Source organism: Lontra canadensis, unplaced genomic scaffold (genome assembly GCF_010015895.1).
Source record: "Lontra canadensis isolate GAN:19392208 unplaced genomic scaffold, GSC_riverotter_1.0 scaffold30, whole genome shotgun sequence".
Classification (NCBI taxonomy): Eukaryota; Metazoa; Chordata; class Mammalia; order Carnivora; family Mustelidae; genus Lontra; species Lontra canadensis.
The window spans coordinates 6688622-6701558 of NW_022631024.1; the positions used below are offsets into that span (position 1 = coordinate 6688622).

The following is a 12937-nucleotide window of genomic DNA, read 5'->3' on the forward strand; positions in this document are numbered from 1 at the left end:
TGTGCTTTACAGTATATAACATTATAAATACCTTTCTATGTCTCCTTTAAATAGCAATGATCTACATTGATAGTGACCAACATTCTGGTTTGTCCATGTATTTACCAGGATGTGAGAATTTCAGTGCTAAACACAGGAAGATCCCAGGCTGACTGGACAAATTGGTCAGTTTATTGAAAATCTACCATTTCTGATATGCAGACTGTGAACCTTGATTTATTATACTTTTTTTTTTTGGTGACAGCTTTATTAAGATATAATTCATATACCAAAAACTTACCCATTTAAACTGTAGAATGTTCTTTAGTATATTTGCAGAATTGTGCAACCATCAATGCAGTGAATTATTCATTCAATAGAATATTATTTGGCAGTCAAAAGGACTAGACAGGATGCATGCTTAACATAGATGAATCTTGAAAACTTTATGCTAAGTAAAAGAAGACAATCATAAAAGAGCACATGTTGTAAGATTTCACTGAGATGAAATGTATAGGATGGGAAAATCTATAGAGATATAAAGTAGATTAGTTCCCTAGGACTGGAGGATTTGAGGAAACTGAAGATTATCTGCTATTGGGGTTGGGTGTCTTTTTGGGGTCATGAAAATGTCCTCTGATTTATTTTTTTTCCATTTGCCTTGTATATATTCTCCCGTCCTTTTGTTTTATTTTTAACCTGTTTCTATCTCATAATTTCAAGGTCTAAATCTCTTATTTACAGCATTGTATGCAATTTATTTTGTTAGAAAATCTAAATTTTTTAAAGAGGTGAATTAAGCTCGTGATACTTATAGATAAGATTGTTACTTTTGCCTTTTGCTCGGTCATGCTTTATATTGTATTTAAAATACATTATATTTTATACAAATAGTCTTTCATAATTTGGTCTATTTTATTTATTTCTATATTTTTACATTTTTTAAGGGAGGATAGAGTGCGTAAGAAAGTTTGTAAGTTTGTTCAAACTGCCTCCTTTATGTCAGTATTTTTGTATTTATGGCAATTGTCTATTGGTTTACTACTCTGAATAATATTAAAATTTGCTAATAATCTCTTCTTCATCACCTTCTATCCCAGGAATTGATTTGAAACAATATCTTTTTATTCCTAGGTAATAACTGTAAAGTGATCATGAGCTTAATTTACTTTTTATTTGCTTTCCACCTTTTTAAAAGTTGATGCTGTGTTCCTCATTTTCAGAGCATATAGTTGTTTTGGTGGAAACTTTCTCTCTTATAAGCATCATTCATACTTTGTTCTACAGGTAGCTATATATTTAATGTTCACCACCAGGCCTTATGTCAATGCCTCTCCACTCAATTTCATTCTTTGGTAGTTTACTCAGGAAAGACTCCTGGGGACAATATTTCCTGAGTTCCTGCTTATTGATAGGAGTTTGTCTGCAGTCTTTATACTTGAAAGTAAGTTCAACTGGATTAATAATATATGGCTCATATTTTCTTTCCTTGAGTATCTTAAATATGTCATTCCATTGTCTCCTAATATAAAGGGTTGCTGTTAAGAAATCTGATAGCCATCAAATTTTCTTTCCTTTTTAAGTGACTTAGTTCTTTTACCTGGGAGCTCAAGGCATTTTTTAGAATGTTTTGATATTGGTCATTCTGGTTCATTTTTCTCGAGGATATGGTGTTCCTTTCCAGTATGTGCTTACAGATCCTTTTTTTTTTGTTTTGTTTTGTTTTGTTTTGTTTTGTTTTTTTAAACAAATTTGTTTTAAGCTGTTTTTTTTGTTGTTGTTATCTGGTTGTTTTTCAGTTTGAAAATCATCATTTATTAACTGACCAGGTTACAAAAATAATCATGGTAGATACCTTAGTTGACCCTTCTAGTAAGCCTATGGATCTGGTTTTCCCTATTGCCAGTATCTCCATCTTCCACAAAATGGGTGGTCTTTTTCTTCCTTCCGCCTCATGGAGAAGAACATTTGAAGGACTTTAAGAAGTCGTTTGCTTCTTTGAAACGTTTTCTCACAGTAGATCTCATGAATCGGATCCTCCATGCAGAAGATGCCATATTTACCAAGAGATTGAATAGTCAATGTGTTATGTCAGGGCCATTCACTTCTTGTTAATTTTGCCATAACCGCGCTTATAGATCAATTCATTTCCTGACTTTGGGTCCCCTCATGCTATGTATGGTTCCACAAACCTTACCATTTTAACTGAAGTCTTGCGGAGCTTAACAAAGCTGTGATTGACAATCTGGCAAAGGTGAAGAAGCTGCAACCTTTTCCAACCTTTGGGCTTACACAATCGATACTTCTGATCCTGAGACAAGTGCCAGTTTGGGTTCTGCAGGTACGCAGAGGTTGCTAGCTTTTCTTGCCACCCTACTCATTTGAATCTCCGTTCTGAGCATTTTCCTATATTCCTTGCGGTAATGCTTAGCTTTTTCAGAGATAAGCTTCCCCCTTCCTTTCCAAGAATCTTTTGGGAAGACTTCTTTCTCAGACACTTGATCTTCAACTCTGCAAAATTATTTTGCTATTTCTTAAGGGTTTCTGGCATAGCAGGAAACTTCTTTGTCTTCTCTTCTGCACCCTCCCTGGTTCCAGCCAGGAAAGAGCTGTTGTTTGGTTGGGTGGTTTTTATGATTTCTGTTCCATTTTTGTGAGCTCTTACCTATTATATACATGTTTGTTGCCCTTACCTGTTTTCTATTTCTGTCACTTTTTATCAAATCCTTTTTTTTTTTTAGTCTCTTCATTTGTTTCGTTTAAAATTTTACTCCTATTAACCTTTATTTTTTAGGTTATTTTCTACCGCATTCATTCACTCTTTGTTCTTTCCAGTTTACTGTTTATTTCTAAAATCAGAGTTCTTAAAATTTTCTAATTCTTTGGGAGTTTGTAACTTTATTACTAAGTGTTTCTGTTACAGATTTATGTTTTCTTTCATTTCTCCATTATTACCTTAATTTCTTTTAGTACATTTTGAAATTTGAGCCCGCAGTTTTCATCTGTCTAGAGTATGTTTTTATGGTATACTTTCACTGCCAATAAATTGCCAATCGAGAATTATTGTCCTCTCCGGTCCCCTTTTCCTTCACTAATAACTTTGTATGGGACTCAAACTTGATCCTTTTCCGTTGCCTATTCTGATGTGAGATTAGTCTTCCCGGACTTTTGGGAAGACTAAGTGGGTCAGGACAGATTTTCTAGCTTCCTGGTTCTATAGCTCACTCTCTTTCTCTCTCTCTCTCTTTCTTTTATCTTCACACTGTGACCTGTACTTTCTGGGAACACCTCACTTCTCCCCACCTTCTATCTGGCCTTCTCTTGCTTTTGCCCTGGCATCTCTGTCCAGAGGCCTGTGCTTGGAGGGCCTCTCTAATTGCCATGAACCCACTTCCACCCACCCACCCCCATAATATGCATATGCCACTGTGATGCCCTTCTATCTGCAAATATTTTTCTCAGCATATATTTGTTTTCTCAACTGATACCCAAATTTTCCCTCCCCCTTGGGAATCAGGTGTCCTAATTAAAGGAAAAGAGGAAAAGGGGGTTGTGACTAACACCCACAGATAGTCCCAACATGAAGACTCCATAGTATCTTTTGTGGCTCAGTTGGTAGAGTTCTCGTGGAACCAAAGGTTTACTTCAAGATGCTTGCTCTCTCTTGCTCATCAGCCCATCAGAGCATGAGATGAAATAAAGTCTCAAATTGTTACCAATATAGTTGAGTTTAGCTAGACTGAGCAAGGGCTAAAGCATGCTGGCAATTGCTCTCACTGTAACCTTGATATTGTTACCAAATGGTCTTGGGAACACCCGGTGCCTAGAGACACAAACAATCAGAAATGTCTCAGGACCCTTATTTGGGACTACAGTCCTAAGAATCAGAGCCACTTTGCTAGTTGCAGGACCCACTAACTTGTATAAAGGACAAGGTCGATATGGCACAGTTGAAGATTAGGACAAAATCACATGTGCATGAAAGCAAGAGAGTGAGAGAGAAAGAAAGAGAGAACACAGAAGCACACATGTGCTTGGCGATGAGGTAGGGAGGGGGTGGATACATTCACACCGGCATTTATGACCACTACAACAAGCATCCTATGTAATGATGTGAGGCAAAACTGTTAAGTGTAGGGCAGAATGGCCTGATCAAGGAAGAGGAGCACTTATTAAGACACATCCAACTATGTCTGTAATTAAATCCTCCCAACAATTCATTATCATCCCCTTTGTGCAAATGACTAAAATGAGGGTCAGAGAAATTAGATAATCTGCCCAAGGTTATACAACTAATAAGATCTCTTTGTCTCTTAAATTCATGCTCTGTCCACTTTCAGGCACTGCTTCCAAACACTCCCCTCCCCAACCCACCACCATCTGCTGGCAGCTTTGTATTTCAATAAGGGAATTGGGTTGAGGGTGAAGGCGAACAAACATTGACTGTAGCTCCTGGGCAATCCTCTCCCTCACCAGCAGTCCTCCATGCTCCTTTTCACAGCCTTGAGAGATCAACACTAGCCACCCTGGCTCAGCTCGACCCCTTGGGAGTGACAAGCAGGAGGCCAGTGTGTCCCTCCTCTCTGGCCAGCCTCCGCAGGCTAATTTTTGTCTGTCTTAATACTGGGACTGGGCCCTCCCTTCTCTCCCTCCAGCCTTGCCGCCAAGGATAGCAGCACAGCTGGAAAAATAGATAGGTCTTTCTAACCCTCTCATGCGTGTGCTGTGGGGCCAGGTAGCTCTATAAATATGGTAATGGCTTCTCAAGCATGCCCAGACTGGAAATGAGACTGAGAGCCCAGAGAAAGGCTGTTCCCACCGATAACTGTGGTGGCAGCCTTGCTGGAGGAGACAGTGCCTCTAAGCTTCAGGGTCAAATTAACTCCTGCCTCCCCCTCCCCTTGAGTAGATCCCTTCTCCTTCGGTCCCCTCCCTCCCTATTAATCGCCTGCACCCACCTGTTCCCTGATTACACCGATGACACGCACAGGGGAAAGCAAGCGAGCAGAGGCTCATGTTTTGTCTATTACCAGAAGGCCCAGACTTGTGATTAAAAAAAAAAAAAAAAAAAAAAAAAGAGAGAGAGAGAGAGAGATATACCAGCAACAACACAGCTACATTGATGTGTACAATGGGGAACCAGCTTGACACTTCCCTGCCGTGGTCCTACTGAGAAAAACGACAGCTACAGTGAGGAGCCAAATGGCTGCTCAGCATACAGAGTTGCGTGCCTGAGGACGCTCTGCCTGTACCCAGCCTCTCCTGGGTTCTGCCTTCAGTGCAAAGCGGACAGTGACCCACCCCCCCATGCCCCTTTCTGTGGAATATAGTCTTGTGGAAAATGATGATTGGGATTCTAGAGTGACTTTAGACAAAGCCCTTAACATCACTCTAGACCCTTCCTTTTCTGTCAGATGAAAACGATCGTTCCTTCTTTCAGGTTGTCGATGATTTTGAAGTCTTAGGTTGTGCTTCTGCTTCTTTCATCCCCACCCTTGCTATTTCTGGCTCACCTGACCATCCCCTCTTGCTAACAGCACCTGAGAATAGTTCTTTCCATGCATAAGCCATATTGCAAATAATTTTACAACACAAATCGTAACTCTTATACAACTGCAAAATGAACGAGTTTCCCGAGTATTCGTTTAATGCACTAGTGAATCAAGGAATCTGGAAGGTGTTAATAACCAGTTCAAAGGGCAAATCCAAAAAGCACACATATATATAGGTGATCAGAGATGCTGACATGAATGTATTAGTGCATGCAAAGCTTGCTTGCAGCTGGGTTCTTGGGAAAGTTCAGAGACGGAGCTTCTATACCTCTACAGGACACATTTCACCTCTCCAGACAAGAGTTATTTCCACTGGTCCGTTTGCTCAATTTGTAGAGTCATAAAATAGCTTAAAGGCAATGAAAGGTGAAGACTACTGCACAATTAGGTAAGCAGAGGGAGCATTAGAGATTGTCTCTCATTCTACAGGAGACTATAGTGCTCATTTTTCACCATTTCAAAGTTGTGGGTTTTTTCTTTTTTTTAAGATTTATTTACTTACTTATGTGGGGGGTTAGTAAGTGTGTGTGTTCAGAGAGGGGCAGAGGGAGAGAGAGAGAAGCAGACCCCTTGACGTGGGGCTCCATGTCAGGACCCAGGGATCATGACCTGAGCTGAAATCAAGAGTGGGACGCTTAACAGACTGAGCCACCCAGGAAGCCCAAAGGTGTTTTTTTTTTTTTTAATAATTCTTCCTGAAAAATGAAATAGATAATAAACATAGAGGAAGCCAATTATACAGAAATGCACTCATTAAAACAGTTTCAAATTTCGTAATAGAGTAATATATGTGCTTCTTTGTTGAAATAGTAACAAGATACTGTAATGACTACTATAATTTGGAAGGAGCCATATATATATATATATATATATATATATATATATAAAATATGTCAATAATATTTCAGGATATCTGTAATTACTATAATGTGATTATGAAAATATCTATTATTTTTGTATTTTACAAGCCACAGATACTGTTAAAACCAATGTGATTTGTTGCTTAGATTCGTAAGGGAAGGAAATGACACATTTTAGTCAGAAGTTAATAAAAGTAAAGGTTGCATTTTTCCCCCCGTCTAAGTTCACAGACCTTTAAGATTCTATTGACGTCCATATTAAGAATCTCTGAGTTAGATTTACAAAAAAGAATCCCCCCTCACTGATGATGTTAAGATCAAGAATGATTATTCAAACTGAAGAGGAAAGGTAAAAAATGAAACAAATTAAGCATGTTGGACATTATTGACGTGTTTGAGGAAGGTGCCTTGGTTCTGTCTGCCCCAGGGTGACCAAGAAATTAAGAGAAACCCAGCATAGGTCTAGGGCATCTGAAGCTTACAAGAGCCCAGGGTCTGGACAGGCAGGGCTGAGAGATGTTTCTGGAATTGTCCAAAGACAAGACAGTGCATCATGGGTGGCAGCACGGACTGTGGTCTGAAGAAATGGTCCATGTGGAAAGATCTGTGGTGCTGAAGATGGCAGGATTCAGCAGCTTCCTGGTAAGCTGCCAGGGCCAGAAGAGAAGGATGGATCTTGACAGAGTCCACTCTCAGCATGACTATGCCCTGTACGTCCATCCTACTGGACTTAGACCCAGCTTCCCAGAAGGGGAGAATTTACCCACATCTCTGGTAAAAAAAAAATGATCACCATGCAGTAGAACAGTGGCTTAAAACAGAAATTACTTCAGTTATAGAAGAGTAAAAGAAGTTCTCTCTTGTACACCTGTCCACGTGACTCTGTAGACCAAATTTTGCCTCTTATTTATTCCACCTGAGAAAATGAGAAAACCTCATGAGGATAATTTTTTCCCCATCCCAGGGCCACTACCCTGATTCACAGTCCTTACCCTGGGATTCAAGGTCCTTCCTCTGATGGCCCTACCTGATTTTCTAGTCTCGTTTCTCACCCTTCCTCCTGACATGCCCCCATCACTGCCAGTCACTTCTTCTCAAGCACTCTGCCCTCTGACCTGGCTGTGGTTTGACTTGTGCCTTGTCTTTGCCTAGAGAGTCTCCCTGCCTGGGGCTTTGCTTGGGCCCAGATTGTGCTCTATCCCCAACTCCCCTTCCCACCTAAGAAATTCTATTCATCCTTTCTGACCGCACCCTCCAGCATAAATAACTCTTCTCTGATGCCTTCCAGAAACCCTTCTCCCCAGATATTTGGAATATTGTGATTTATAACAAAAAATATATATTTGGTCTGGGAAACAGAGCCCCTTGGAATTTCTTAAGGGGTGAGAGCAGTAAGAGCATCTTTTGTTATGTTAATGAGTGACATCTGGAAAGCACCTAGGGATTGGGGCTGATTATCTGTGGAGACTACCAAGGGATTAGAGGGTTGGAAATTTCCTTCCCTCCCCACCCCCTGTCCCCAGCTCCCCAGCACCGATTGCCAGTAAAACCACAGGAAGCTAGGCAGAGGGGAGGGAGGATTCCTTTGCAGGTTTCAGAGGGGATATGGCCTTACTGATACTTTGATTTCAAATTTTAGCCTCCAAAATGATGAGAGGAAAAATGTCTGTTGTTTCTAGCCACCCAGATGGTAGTACTTTGTTATAGCAGCCCTAGAAAAGTAACACAGAGGCTTCCTAGAGCAAGTGACATTTGAATAAATTTTGTATTTCCAACCAGAAACATGGGATTTATTTGCCCAACAGATGTGGACCAGAAGGACTTTCTTCTTTATTTTGCCTAGTATTTACAGGTCTACGTATTTCACACAGGCATTCTGATGCCCAGCTTACCTTTGTTAAAACACAAAATTCAACCGAGAAAATGTGAAGATCTAATTGGCTTCATTAAGCTATTCACGAATCAGGCAGCTTTACATATAGCAAGTAGAAAGATGCTCTGAGGAGTTGTACATAGGGAAGGTTTTTAGAGACACGTGGGTGGGTCAAGGAAGTTATTAGCAAAAGGAAAAAAAGGGAGGGGGATGAGGATTGTTTCTGCCCAGGGCATCTTTCTTTTGGGGGAGAGGGAATGACAAGGTTTTCGTTGCTCATGACCTTACTAGTGCTGATCTGGAAATTGTGGATTGGCTGTTGAAAGGTCACATTCCTGGGACAGGTTTGACATTGTAATTAGGCCTTGGTTTGCTATCATGGGAGCAAATGACTTCATTTTGGGCTTCTGGTTTCTTCTAGAACACCCTCATAGATGAAATAACCATATACCACTATGGGCTAGAGTTAAGTGGAGGTTGCCATTCTATAAGGAGCGTGTGCTCTCTGGTTGTCCCATTGCCTAGTGCTCACACGCTTGGTCCTCATCACTCTTTAACATTTCCTGCCTGGTGTAGATGCTATAATAAATGCATGAATGGGTTCTAAGATATTAGTCAAAAAAGAGTTCCAACAAGAAGTCTCTGCAAATCTCCCCTGGAGCCCTAACAGATGGCACTGATTGTCACCTGTCCTCCAGAGCCCTGGCCACTTGCCTGTGTCAGTAGCAGTGGGGGTATGAAACCTAGCCCTGTATCTTTAATTAAATCACCACTCCGCAGACATTCTCTTGGTCTGAACTTATTACCATACCTGGATCTTCTACCCTTGCTGCTGAATTCCAATGTGATGGATCTCAAGTCCCCTACGTGTTCCACAATTTGCTCTTTAAGTGAAAACGTTTACATTTTGATTGCCTAATGTGTTTCTATCATTTTCCATCCAGCAGGATGTCAGGGCCCTGTACAGCACTCAGTAAAGTAAACCAGTCTAGACTGCAAGTCCTTCATCAAGACAAAGCTCAGGTCAAACCCAACGCATCCAAAAACCTTCCGGGGCAATCCGATGTGAATATCCAGTATCATGTGAATATTCTCAATGCACCAGGAGAACCAAATCAGAAAGACCTGGAGCTGAAGTTCGACTTCACTACATATTAGCCATTTGGGCAAATTATTTGATCTAAATCTTATGTGTAATATGGACACAAAAATTGCCCATCACTAAGGATTCTAATGGTGATTAAATGAGATAAGCATACATAAAACGTTTAGCACAAGGCCTGGCATGTAATAAACACACTCTAAAGTTGGCTGCTGTTGTTACCATAATTGTTAACAGTTTCATTGCGGTTTTTATTGTTGCTCCATTATAATGCACCAAACAGGGTCCAAATCTTCTGTTGCATAAAATGTGGGATCACGTTATTACAAAGTTTAAGAAAAAACTAGAGTAAGGCTACTAAGGAGAAGGGGGAAATTGCCTATCATGTTGTATCTGGATTCATGTCATCACGATATGTGTTTTTTATAGTTTCTCTGCAGTGTATTTACTCTGAGGAAAAACCAAGCCTGTTTGACACCAGCTGGCAGATCAAATATCACAGAAGAGCCCTCCCTGGCCAGAGGGCATTTGGAGAAGCCCAGAGCCACATGCGTGGAGCTATGAGCAATGAGTTTAGACAAAGATCATAAAGGAGGACCACGCTGGAGGGAGGATACAAGACAATGTGATAGACAGACTTCATTTGGGATGTCACCCTAGGCTGATGGAGATACAAAGGGATGGGACCTCTGAATAATAATAACCAGATTGACAGACACCCTCTCCCTGGGAATCTGGGCAGTCTATGTTCTCATTAAGTTGGAGAGTGTTGTTTTTCTCACTCTCTTTTACAGTTGAAACTTTCTACCAGAAAATTGTGCTTTATCTATGCAAAAGATGAGGCCCTATTAATGCCACGAAGAGCATTAAATATGAACAGACCAAAACTGATACAAGATAGAGTCATCGGTCTTGCATCACTGTAAACCACAAACTCTGCCTAAGGAACAACTTGTTTCATGTCATTCGTCTGATAAACCAGCTTCAGGGCCTCCCAGTTACTGAAAGAACAATGCGTAAATTCCTAGGATGTCTGCCTGCTGTCCAGATATGGGGAAGACAAGGGTATAACAAAAAGAAGTAGTAGCCAACAGAACCTAAATGTTGTGTCTCCTATGCTGGTGAAGCATGCCACCACCCAACCAGTTACCATAGTCAACTACCTGGGCATTGTCCTGACTCATCTTTTCTTCTTAAACACACATCCCATCAAATATTCAATAAATCAATCAATAAGCTCTTAATATAATTTTCCAGTAGCCCCTGAACTCATCCACTTTTCCCATTTCCTGCACCACCACCACTGTCTAGGTCCGAATCATATCATGACCCATAATCATATGTCCAGGACTATGTCATTATTCCCTCATCCTTTCATAACAACATGGGCAAAACTCTGATTTGTGTGTGTGCCCTGGGGATAAGTGGTGGGGATGAAGGTAGCAGCCATTAGGAAGAAGGGATGGCTGGAGAAAAGGCAAATAATTCATAACAGATCACTTTTTATTGAGTGATTATTATATGTCAGCTACTGTGCTAAATGCTGTTGGTTCAGTACCTCATTAAGTTCTTCTTAAGTCCCATGAGATAGAAAGCAGAGGCTTGGGGGTATAATAAAGATGGCTGTACCTTCTTTGTTGTTCCTTCAATTGAGAAATGGAGTTGAATTCTACTCTTTTTTGTTTTGTTTTGTTTTTATTTTTATTTTTATTATTATTAACATATAACGTATTATTAGCCCCAGGGGTACAGGTCTGTGAATCGCCAGGTTTACATACTTCACAGCACTCACCATAGCACATACCCTCCCCAATGTCCATAACCCAACCACCCTCTCCCTACCCCTTTCCCATCAGCAACCCTCAGTTTGTTTTGTGAGATTGAGAGTCTCTTATGGTTCGTCTCCCTCCCGATCCCATCTTGTTTCATTTATTCTGAATTCTCCTCTCCTTGAATCAATGTTGTCTTAATAGTTCATTGAACCAGGAGAAGACAGCAGAAATGGAGTCTGGAGACCAAGATTCTGGGTCATGAGAAGCTTTTCATGGAGTACTTTCTCTCTAAAATCCTTGAGAAGCTGTGCAAAAGGCCCAAAAACCATGAAGTTGTCACGCCATGAGAAGTCCAAACCATAGGTAGATGTCCTGGAGCCTGGATGTCACAGGAGGCAGATGTGGGCTGAGCAACAATGACACACCAGGCATATGGGGAAGAAGCTATCTTAGACATGAATCCTCCACCTGTTGCCTTCATATGGATCCACAAACAACTGCCCAGTGAGTCTTGGATTCTTGATCCACTAAATCGTGATCAGAATACAACAGTCATTACAAACAACTAAGTTTTGAGATCAATTTTGATGCCAGAATAGATAACCTGAACAGACTGGTTAACTCACCTTGTCAAAGTCAGAGTAGGCGCTAGAACTGAGTCTCAGATCCGAGTGGCATAACTCCAGCATCTGCACCCTTCACCACGGGGCCATAGTGTTTCCTTAAGTGGTGAATATTGCTTGAAAGGTCTGAGAAAGTCAGGTGCTTCCAGAGAACAAGGCATCAGTACCCAGCGTGAAGAAAGGAGTTTCTATGTATAGGCATTGTATTAGAAATACTTTCTCTGATGTAATGTTCAAAAAAATCCTTTAGAGTAGGTGTTATTACCTCCGTTTCATAAAAAAAGAAAAGTTTATTTCAGAATCACTTGCCAAAATCCAACCCAAAGTTGGGTTTTAAACAGGTCAGGATCCAAAGCCATCATGCCCATGGTGCTGGGAGACGTGCTGAGTGACTTCCAGGAGCAGGTCTTCATGTTGGATTCCCCAGGAGGAAGACTCCCAGGCTTTAGTCCCAGGTAGGCTCTGAGTATGCCAACGTTCATAGTGATTCATTCCACTTCTACATCAGAAGACAAAAACTTTTAATTAAAAAAAAGAGAGGAAAAATTGCCAAAGACTGAGCAGGGAGTCCACACCATCTGACAGTTTCAATTTTCACTTACAGCTTACTTTCGCCGATTGATATCCTTCCCTTGCCCGCTGAAGAGGACCACTGGCTCCCATAAATCACCTTTCAAAGTCATGGACGACTGCCATTTTAACCCCTGCTTCAACAGAAACTTCACCAACGTTAACACCAGCTATGTTTCATTGATCACTACCCATCTGTCAGAATCTATACAAATTTCTTGCCTCTATAATCCCATTTAAGTTCCACAAAACTCTATAAAGTAGGGATTATTGGTACCTCTAGTTTAAAGATGACTACATGGAGTCTTAGAAACTTAGCCGGACTTGCCCAAGGTAAGGCAGCAAATACGTGTCAGAGTTAATAATTCTCTGATATTTGAACCCAAACTCTTTCATCACAGATTAACCAGCCTTGTTGGCATGGAGATAACCATCCATGCTTTTCACTTTCTCACCTTTTTCTTTTTTTTTAAATTTGGAGATACCCAATGATCCTAACAATTATGTGCATGAACATCATTATCCCCTCTTTCCAAAGACTAAAAGAGATAAATTCAGAACCATTCTGCCCATCAAATGATGACAAGAACAGCTAATGTTTATATG

At 40.6% G+C, this 12937-nt stretch overlaps 1 pseudogene; it reads right to left on the reverse strand.

Moving 5' to 3' along the window:
• Nucleotides 1-1754: 1754 nt before the first annotated feature.
• Nucleotides 1755-12444, reverse strand: LOC116872822 (annotated as a pseudogene).
• Nucleotides 12445-12937: the final 493 nt, after the last annotated feature.